The sequence below is a fragment of the Nicotiana sylvestris genome, chromosome 1, assembly GCF_000393655.2.
Source record: "Nicotiana sylvestris chromosome 1, ASM39365v2, whole genome shotgun sequence".
Lineage (NCBI taxonomy): Eukaryota > Viridiplantae > Streptophyta > Magnoliopsida > Solanales > Solanaceae > Nicotiana > Nicotiana sylvestris.
Genome location: NC_091057.1, coordinates 105,782,200 through 105,793,575, shown reverse-complemented (window position 1 = coordinate 105,793,575; position 11,376 = coordinate 105,782,200).

Genomic DNA, 11,376 nt, shown 5'->3' with positions numbered 1-11,376 from the left:
TTGTCTGTGCATATTTATTTGTTAAATTATTAAAAATACAAAAATATGTCGCATTTTGCATGTAGGATTTAATTCTACAATTGTTAGTAATTAAGTTTGTTTTACAAAAAATAAAAATTACAAAAATAGGCATCGTTTGCATTTTTAGCATTTAATGTCCAAATATACAATTTTATGCTTAATTATTACTTAATTGTGCATTAATTGTTATTGGGAGTTAATTTGCATTTTTATAACTTAATTTAGTTCTTAATAATAATTTAAGTATTTTTATAATTTAGTTTTAGAAAAATAAAAGAAGAAAAGAGAGCAAAATATAAAGAAAGTTGGAATTGGGCCTCTTCTTCGATTTCAAGCCACAGGCCCTAAAAATGACCCAATCTTCCCAAACGACCCAGTTCATTTCGAACTGGGTCGACCCAGTCCATAACCCAACACCCCTATTATCTTACAAACAACACAAAACAAAAAAAAAGGAGAAGAAAACCCTAAACAAGCTAAGTCATCCGCCCCCCCTTCCTATCGTCTTCTTCTTCCTCAAGCTTCACCAAGCTCCATCAATGGCTGCCCTCCTTCTCCTTCTCCAACACACACAGCAACGCAAGCACACACACGCACGTCGTCTCCAAGCTGCCCTCCCATGAACGACCTCAAAAATCATGAACAACCCAACGCGAAGCTCGCTTCAGCTGCGTCTGCCATTGCTGCATCGCCACTGCTTCGTCCACCAGCTTCACGTCGCCATGGACGCCATTGTTTCTTCTTCATCGAAGCCCAACTCCATCGTTGCTTCTGCTGCCTCGTCCGCTGCTGCCCGTCCGAAGCCACCATCGTCGCTGCTTCATCGTCTTTCTCTTGTTGCGTTGCGGCTGCTTTCCTTCCTCCTTCCAGCTGCTACTGCTTCATGCTGCTTCTTCTTCCTCACTCGACGGACTGCTGCTGCTGCTGCTCATCGCAGCAGTTGCTCCTGCTTCACGTTGCTTCATCTTCTTCGTCTCGTCAAAGTTCGAAGGTCTTTCGTTGAGTCGAAGCTCGGACAGATTTGTTTACAATCGAGTTCGTCGTTGATTCATCTCCGGTTAGTTGTTTTTGAGTTTTATTTTTGTCCATATTTCGTTTTTATATTTCTTGAAGTTAAAATCGTTAAATATTTGATTCTTGTTTTGTTCGTTGTTCATCGTTGAAATAATTTTCTAGTGTGTTCATGTGTTTTGATTGAATTAATTTTCAGATTTCAAATGGAAAGTTAATTAGTGGGTTTTCATGTTTATTTCATGTTTGTTTTATTGTTTAGGTAAGAATTTGTTAGTTTGATGTTTGTTAGATTCAAATTGAAATTTAATTGATTATTTCTTCAATTTGTTTCATGTTGTTATATATTTTCCAGAAATTATTAATGTTGTTTGAGTCATTTAATCCGTCATGTTTGTTGTTTTAAAAAATAGATTCATTCATGTTCATACTTTGTTTGGTTGATCTTGAATCCGAAATTTGTATAGTTTGATTTCTTGTTTATCATTTATGATTATTTCTTGAATTTGTCTCATAATCTTGTTTAAGTTTAATATAGGAATTGTTGGTTGTAATGTTGTTAGAGTTAATTTTAAGTTCAATATGATTGAATTTAGAAATCTAAATATACTTGTTTGTTGTTGTTGATTGAATCTGAAAATAGGATTGTTTGTTGCTAAAAATATTGTTCAATCAAATTTTAGTTGTTCTTTGTTGTTCAATTTGTGTTCATGTGATATTATTGTAGAATTGGTTAAGAAATCATGTTCATAAGATTTGTTGTTTGAATTTATGTAGAAATTGGTCATATTGGCTATATTTTGGTTGAGTGTGATTAATTGATTTGTTATAGCTGATGGGGTAGTTTGGTAATTTGCAATACGTTCAGGGGTAGTTTGGTAATTTCAATAAGGTCGGAGGGGTAGTTTAGGAATTGTACATTTTGTAATTTTTTATGTGAAGCATGGGGGAAAAAATGTAATGGGGTGGGTTGTGATATGGTTGTTTAATATAAAGGGGGGACAAGACAAATTTTAGTGTGGGGGAATCTTGTATTTGTTTATATTAGGCATGATGGACAAAATATAATGGGGTGGGGTGATATATTTATTTAATGTAATGGGGGTGAGTGAGAAGATAATGGGTTTGGTAGGAGAAAGTGATGGATTTTAATTGATTAAAGGGTTGGGATTATATATAGGAAGTCTTGAACAACACAGACAGAAGAGAAGAAGAGAAAAAACGAAATCTGAAAAAAAAAGAACAGATAGACAGAACAGAAAAACACAAACAGAAAAAAAGAGCTGAATATTTAAGAGAGAGAAAAATTCCGAAAAATATTCAAGCTTTTAAAAAAAAAAAACTAAAAAAAAAATCTTTTGGTTTCTTTCATTGTTTGAAATCAGCATTAATTGTTGTTGTTTCATAAAAGTTGGAAGCATTTGTTTTGGGATTACTACTCCACCGGTCTGTTACTGGGTTGTTACTGTTGCTGGGCTGTTGTTGCTGTGTTGTACTGTTATTACTGCTGCTGATTCTCATCTTCATTTTCTTTTGCTTCCAATATCAGGTACACATCTGACACACTGATTATTGTAATCTGAATATGAAGCATGAATACGAAAAATGAAGAGTTGAAATTCTGAATTAACTTTAATTATATTCTGAATTTTATTTGTATGTACAAATTATTTAGCTTGCAAAAATCCGAATCATGTAGCTGTTTAATATATATAGTGAAACATCGGATGATAGCTTAACGAACGAACTATCTATATATTGCTTAAAAAATAAATAAATGGTGTAGTAACTTCGTCTAGTTAATTCTCTATTGTTGGATGATTACCATGTCTCAAAAAGCACATTAATTCATCGAATAAACCGTTTCAGAACTTGTAGGAATATTGTTTAGCTAGATACTATTGGTTAATTTCAGCATGTAAATAAATTAGGACTTTCTTTATTTTCATTTTTTTTAAAGACAAATTTAATAGGAAAAGATGTAGGCACTTTAGGATTATCCTTTTAATAAATGGGATGAGCCTCGCCCAATAAAACACATAAATTGCGGGGCCCTCGATAAATATTTAATTGATTACTTAGACTTCGGGATGGGTCGTTTAACAAATTTCACGGCCTTCCCCAAAGTAATAAAGCGTTAGACTCTTTAGGCACGATTTTAATAATATTACATCCCTAAACTTGGGTGCGCATTTATGCGACCAAAATCCAAATCTCAACGGAGTCAAAATGTGTCAACAACCACGGGTGCATTGATTGTGATGTTGTTCGAAACACATTTTCACGACGTTGCAATTCTATTAAAAATAATAATAAAAACGGTTTAAAGTTGATAAAAGCACATAAATTATAATATGTATTAAAATCAGATACCTAGCCATTACAACAGTTTAAGCGACCGTGCTTGAACCACGGGATTCAGGGGTGCCTAACACCTTCCCCCGGGTCAACAAAATTCCTTACTTAGAATTTCTGGTTCGCAGACTTCATTTGGAAAGTCGAATATTTTCCTCGATTTGGGATTCAATCGGTGACTTGGGACACCATAAATCTCCCAAGTGGCGACTCTGAAATAAATAAATAAATCCCGTTTCGATTGTCCTTTAATTGGAAAAAACTCCCTACGCCCCCGCGGGGCGGTAAAAAGGAGGTGTGACAAGGTTTATCGCGTTCGCGAAGCACAAAATGCTACTGCCCGAAAACCTCTTACGCGAATGCGATGGCCTACTCACGAACGTGATGATCATTGACCCCAGGCCTTCGCGAATGCGGAGCCTGTCACACGAACGCGTAGGCCAAGTGTGAGGTCCACACCTCTGCCATTCTTCTTCGCGAATGCGTGGGCTCATACGCGAACGCAAAGAGCATTCCTCACCTGCCATCCAGAACCCCTTTGAGAATGTGAGACCCCTATGCAAACGCATTGAAGGAAACCAGACATCAGAATCATCAGTGAATTTCAGCAATTCCACAAGTCCCGACATGTTTCGAACATGATCCAAATCACACCCGAGGCCCACGGGACCTCAACCAAATATACCAACATGTCCTAAAATATCATACGAACTTAGTCGAGCCTTCAAATCACATCAAATAATGCTAAAACCATGATTCACACATATCATACCTCCTTTTTACTACCCCCGGAAGAAGGGTATATAAGAGAGTTTTTTCCAACTTAAAGTGACAATCGAAACAAGATTTATTTTATTCAAAAATCAGAGTCGCCACTTGGGATAATATATGGTGTCCCAAGTCACCAGTTCAAAATACCAAAGCGAGGAAAGATTTACTCTGTTTTACAGTCCGCGAACACAGAAATCCGGGTAAGGAATTCTGTTAACCCGGGAGAAGGTGTTAGGCATTCCCGGGTTCCGTGGTTTTAGCACGGTCGCTCAACTGTTATTATTGGCCTATTTATTCGATTTTAAAACATCTTTGAAACCTATGTGCATTTTATTCCTTTTAAAACCACTTTTAATAATCCAATTATTACAACTAATTATTGATTACACGTTTGCGAATCATGTCATGAGAATCGTACCCATGATCCACGACGTGTTTATTTTATTAAAAAGATTAAATTGTGGTCGGGTCACATAAATGTATCCCCGGATTTTAGAAATTAAGCGTCACGATCACGTCACGGGAACCGTACCCGTAGCTATGATAATTATTTAATTAATGCGCTTAAAGCAAACTACGAAAGTTCAAGGCATTTTTTTTACACTAGTCAAGATAACTAATATGAGGGCCATAGATTATGGATTTTGTTTGCATATGGCGCACCTCAATTATTTTAAGAAAAGAATTTGTGTTTAGCTAAAGCAAACCTTAAATACTCCTACTTATACCTAATTTTTAAAGAAGCTAAGTATCACAACCACGTCACGGGAATCGTATCCGTAGTTGTAATAACTTAATTGCGCGCCTAAAGCAAACTACGAGATTTATTTTAGTAACTAAGTTATAAAATATGAGGGACATAGATTATATGATTCAAATGTACGAATGGCACGCCTCAAAACTATTCAACTAAATGAACTATGGATATTCATATTAAAACTAATTTGTAATTAGGTGTGACAGCTACGTTACGGGAACCGTACCCGTAGTTGTGACGATTCATTATTTAAATACTTGAAAGGTTTACCTACCCAGTGTATGGAAACACAATAGAAGTCAAATAAACTAAAAGAAATGAAAGAAGGTCCGTTCATGCTAATTTAATTTTAATTCTGTTTAATTCCAGATCCCACGAACTAACAAACAATTCTTTTCATTATCTTCTATCATTCGTGTGTGACTCAGTCGAATATCAACACATTGATTTTAGAGCTATCACAATGGAGCCAGAGAGTAGTAACAAAGACTGGCACACGGGTTCCAATTGAAGAACTTACACGAAGGGCAGTATTTTTAAACTACAAGAAAAAGCTCTAGTGATCTCAAAGCAGCTCAAATATACAAGAACATATACAGAAAATCTACAGAGTCCATCGGCAATTGATTTGCAAGAGCATTTGCATATTAACACAAGCTTGTCCCTGATGTTGGTTAGCACTCAAGTGTTTGCTAATGTCATATTCAATTCAATTTCCAAAATCTCAATCTCACATTGAATCATCCTTCACATCTTTACTCATAAATTATATTTCTTACCCTCGCAACACTTTGGTTACATCAGCTAAAGCCTAAGAGACTAATCAGCTCTAACGAGAGAAAAAAGAAAAGACTAAAATACATTCAATGACAGTTCCGGAACTTTGATGCAAAGTAAGATCGTATTCTCAACAAGCAGTCATGGTCGGACTCAGATCTCAATACGAAAATGCTACCAACTCGAATACCCAACTCGAATCCCTTAAGTAATAACACTCAATGAATTAGGACTAAAGTAGAATGAGGAGCTATTTCTCCAACTCCCAGAACTTCAAGGATGAACACAACTCACACACCTGAACCTCAAAAATCAATTTTAAGTCCAAACAATGGCAACAAACAGACTCAAACCATTAAAAACGATCATACTTAATGCAAAACTACCACGAATTCAAACTGATCTTTAGCTAAATCAGTAGCATATCTCAACAGAACCCAAAACGGAAAAGAAGAAGCTAGAGAAGGATTTCTAACATTTCGGATTCAAACCATAAGATGCTTTCAAATTCTCAGCATTTCAAGGATGATTTCAGCACTCACTCAAAATTCAAACTACAACAGCAAATACTCACTCATTTTTGTCTTTTTTTAAAACTCTAACTTAAACAAAAGGAACCTTTTAAAGAACTGAAGCTGGTTTCACAAACCTCATCACTGTCAAGTCTTTAAGGAATTGACAATATTCCAACAGATTCATACTATTCCTTTAAATCTTGAACACAACAAGGAAGAACCAAGCCTCGCTATATGGTGCGAATTGAACTAATTTAAAATATGACTCGACTGAAGCTTAGCAAAGAGTTGTAATAGTTCTAAATGCTGAGTCGAACTGACTGGATCGACAACAATTAGTGAACATCAAAGAACAATTTTAGAACTCATTTTAACATATACATAGCCAAACTAAACCAGAAATACTTGTGAAAATGGCAAATAAACACATTACAACCAACAATCACCAAGATTTTAAATAGTTCTAAAACAGCTGGACTCAAGCTCTCAATACATTTTTAACCAAACGGCAAAGATAGGCCACAAGAGATTAGAAATGAACCTAAATCAGTAAACAATTCCGATTATCTTTGCTCGAACATTGAGTACAAGTGAAATACAGTAGCTAATATCAGCACAACTAGCAACAAAAACGAGTAGAAATCAGAAGCTCGGACAGCAAAAAACTCAGCAACTCTCAATCGAGCACCATTTTCAAACAAACTCCAGCCCAGAAAGAAAGGACAAAATATATATTTTTTTATTTTTTTTCGGAAAGTAATTGAAAACGAAAACAGAATCAAAGGACAATGAACATTTCTTTTTATATGTTTTTCTTCTTGTTCTAGCACTAAACCAAAAATTAGAAACGGAGATGAAGAAGAATGCTTCTTTTTAACCTAGCTTTTCTGCCAAAAAATCTCCAGAAAAAAATCCCCTATGCCCTCCTTATATCTCTTACCTCCAAGTTCCTCCTCTCTCTTCAAAATGGATAAGGCTCCTCTCAAAAAGAGCACTTGATGAATGTGGGGCTCGGATTGACTGAGATCGATTCGACGCCTCTCACTCATTCAACGCCCGTCTTCTAGATCCTTCTAATCGCGTGAAGTAGCTTGAAATCGGGCGAGTGAGGGGGGGGGGGAGAATCTTTTGGTGTCATAAATCGTTACAAAATGGCGAGAGGAGAGGAGGGAACGCGTGGTTGTGAGTTTGGATTCACTCGCCTGACTTTTGGTGAGTTTGGGGACGGATTTGGGCAAGAATGATGATGAACAGTACTATGCGCCGCTTGGGTCTTTAGGAATTTAGGGTTCTGTATTGGGGCAAATACATGGGGCTCATATGTGAAGGTTTGTGGGGCGGGTCGCGTTTGGGCAGACGGGCGGATGAGGGAGTGGGCTGGGAGGATTGGGTTATTGGGGTGGGATTTGGGCTTAGCAATTGGCCCAATTGATTTTAAAAAACAACCTTTTCATTTTCCCCTTTTCCTTTTATTTTTCTTTTTCTTTTTGTTTTAATTAATAAAATCCTAAAATCAACTCCTAACTTAATCTAAGTTGTAAATTTAAACTAATTGCCTAGTCACAATAATTATATAATTACTTAGTCCTAAATCAAAAAGAAAAATCAGTAGACTAAAATTAAAAGGTATAAAATGAGCTATTTTGTGATTTTTGTTTTTTAATAAAATAAATAATTGATAATTAATTCCAAAAAAATATAAAATCAAACCTAAATGTGATGCATGGTATTTTCCGCTTTTTTATGATTTTTAATAAAATAAACATGCACAGAAAAATGCAAATAATTAGCACAAATTTCCACAAAATCCTATAAAATTGTAAAAATAGAAAAAATTGTTTTTCTTGTATTTTATGGGAGTAATTCATATAGGGTAAAAATCACGTGCTCACATCTGCCCCTCTTTGCTCGGAACCCTAAAGGGTTTTCGTGCAAAGATAAAGTGAGCGGATACGAGCGATTTTTGCCCGTTTGAATACTCCGTGGGAAGCCTTTTTGAAATATTTAACTGCACCCTGCTTCCGAGGTTGCCTACATATCCTTGTCTATAAAGGAATCAGGTCAATGTAGCTCATGAAGTTTTGGTAGCTGGGACTACCAGGAAGCTGTGATTTCACTATTGTTGTTGTTGTTGTTGTTGCTGCTGCTGCTTGCTGAACCCCTTATTAGACCAAGACAAAAATAAAGAAACTAGACTAAACTATGATCTATGAATTACAAGAATCCTATCTATATCTTCAAACTTGGTCTTGCAGTTTATGTTGCTCTATTGACTTGTACTCTCCAGGTGAAATTCCTTTGTTGCTGACTTGAATTGTATTCTGAGGTACTTTCCCTTTGTTCTCCAGGCGGGCGCCTGATTACTGAACTGGAACCTCTTCCTTCGAACATTGTTGCTTTCCTTTTGTTCTCCAGGTGGGCGCCTGATTACCAACACTTGAATTGCTTTCCCCTTTGTTCTTCAGGTGGGCTCCTGATTACTAACACTTGAAATGCTTTTCCCTTTGTTCTCCAGGTGGGCTCCTGATTACCAGCACTTGAATTGCTTTTCCCTTGATACTTCTTTTCTTTGGAACTGTCTTCCTTTTGAACTATCTTCCCTTGTTTCTCCAAGTGGGTGCCTGATTTCCAAAACTTGTACCATATTCCCTTGTTCTCCAGGTGGGCGCTTGATTGACAAAACTCTAACCGTATTTCCTTGCTCTTCCAAAACTCTAACAATATTCCCTTGCTCTCCAGATGGGCGCCTGATTGCCAAGACCTTAACCGTATTCCCTTGCTCTCCATGTGGGCACCTGATTTCCAAAACTCTAATTGTATTCCTTTGCTCTCCAGGTGGGCGCCTGATTTCCAAAACTTTAATTGCTCTTCCTCAGAACTTGATTTGTTTTCCCTTTGTTCTCCAGGTGGGCTCCTGATTGCTAAACTTGAACTACTTCCTCTTGCGACTGCTTTTCCTTTGAACTGTCTTCCCTTTTTTCTCGAGGTGGGTGCCTGATTGCTTGACTGGATTGTCCTTTTCTTGAAACTGCTTTTCCTTTGAACTGTCCTCCCTTGTTTCTCCAGGTGGGTGCCTGATTGCTTAACCTTGGGCTGCTTTATATTCTTGAAACTCGTGTTGTTTTCCCTTGCTCTCTGAGTGGGCGCCTGATTACAACAGAATAGACAAAACAAAGAAAATTTTCTGCCCAGTTTGGTAGCTGGGCACATTTGTGAGTGTTAATTGAATTATGTTACCAAATATCTCTAAGAATTTTAAAGCTAGATCCCATTATCCAGGAGGGTCCTGAGAATCAAATCTTATCTTAAGGGTGACAACTTTAAGGCTAAATTATATTTCCTTATGGCAGAACTTACGCTAAATCTTGTTATCTAATGGAGGTCTTAAAGATAAGTTCCATTATTCAGGAGGGTCCTGAAAATTTCGAATTAAATCCTATCCTAAGAATGAAAACTTCAAAGCCAACTATATTTCCTCAAGGTAAAGCTTATGCTAGCTCTTGTTACTCATGAATTTTTTGAATTTTAAACTAGGTCCCATTATCCAGGAGGGTCCTGAGAACTTCAAATTAAATCCCATTATCCAGGTGGGTCCTGAGAATTTATGATCGAACCTGTCCGATACATTGCTTTCTTTACGAAAGGTTCCTCTAAACAAACGAAATTTTCTGCCCCTATTTCAAATCAAAGAAAAATCTTGTCAGTTTAAAAATATGGTGGTTAGTTTGTGGCATTCTTGCTGAAGGTGGCCTCTCCGCTGTCGCGCTTTGCTTTGACTGGTTGACTTGAACTGGCCAAGAACCATTTGACTTTCTAACTAACTCTCAACTGCAGGACCTTGGATGACCCGAGTTCTCTACACCCAAACCGTTGTTTTACATTTCTGACCCTTCTACCTGAACCTCTGTATCCACAAGATTGCTAAACCATTCGACCAATGGAACTTCCACTGACACCTTATTTCCCATATTACATCATGCTATCTCTGGTATGCTTTGGCTGCACTTTGCTTTGTGTAATTTGGAAGTTGGTAGTAAGCTTTGAAACCCATTCTTACTTGCTTTGAAATCCTCTCTCATTTTTGATTTCTCTCAGCTTTCCATCGCCTCACGGTGCCCGTGAGGGTTTTCACCAATAAGGCTCTCTCATTTTCACTTCCCTGCTCAGAACGGAGTGTTTCCCCTGATACGAATTGCCTCTACTTGCTCGACTTGGCATCTCTCGATGACTGATTGGAAGATTTTTCTTTGGACCGTAATGTGGGATTTGGATAGGGTTAGAAAGAAAGGATATCAAAAGGCTCAAAACAATTTGAAAGGGTTCAAAATTACAACTTTTGGAATCAGATTTCTTACAACAATCACAACTTTCTGCCCCAGTTTCTTTGCTTGGGGACTTTTAAATTTTTATTTTGATGGGACCGAACCGTGAGGCTGCCTACGTATCCTTAAAAGGAATCAGGTCGAACGTAGTTCATGTCATAGGAATTACTTTGTTGTTGTGATTTTTATCTTTATTTTCCTTCTCTCTTTTCCTTTTCTTTGCTTTTTTCCTTTTCTTTTATTTTCTTTTCTTTTCTATTTTTTTTTCACTCTTTTCTATTCTTTTCTTTCTCTTTTCTCTTTTCTTTTCTCCTTTTCTTCTTTACTCACCTTTTGCGCTCGTGTTTCCGAACTTTGCTACTGATTCTAAAAGAGGGGTATGAAAGGAAATAAATAAAGCTCAAAGGGGTAACAAAGGATAAAATGTTTAGTTAGCAGAACAAAATGCATTCGTCATTCCAATCTTCAAAACATGCCAAGTACAAACGAAACAATTTAAACCAAAGAAATCATACATAATATCTTTTGACCGCATTAGAATTGATAGCCATATCTACACATTTGCTTTCTATATCTGTCAAATACAAAGCACCATTGGACAACACACTTGTTATGATGAACGACCCCTACCAATTTGGGGCGAACTTGCCTTTTACTTCAGCCAGATGTGGAAGGATGCGTTTCAATACTTGCTGACCCACTTCAAATTTCTGGGGACACACCTTCTTGTTGTATGCTCTTGCCATTCTCTTTTGATACAAATGGCCATGGCATACTGCTGCCAATCTTTTCTCATCAATCAAACTCAATTGCTCCGGACGGGTTTTGGCCCACTTATCATCCTCAA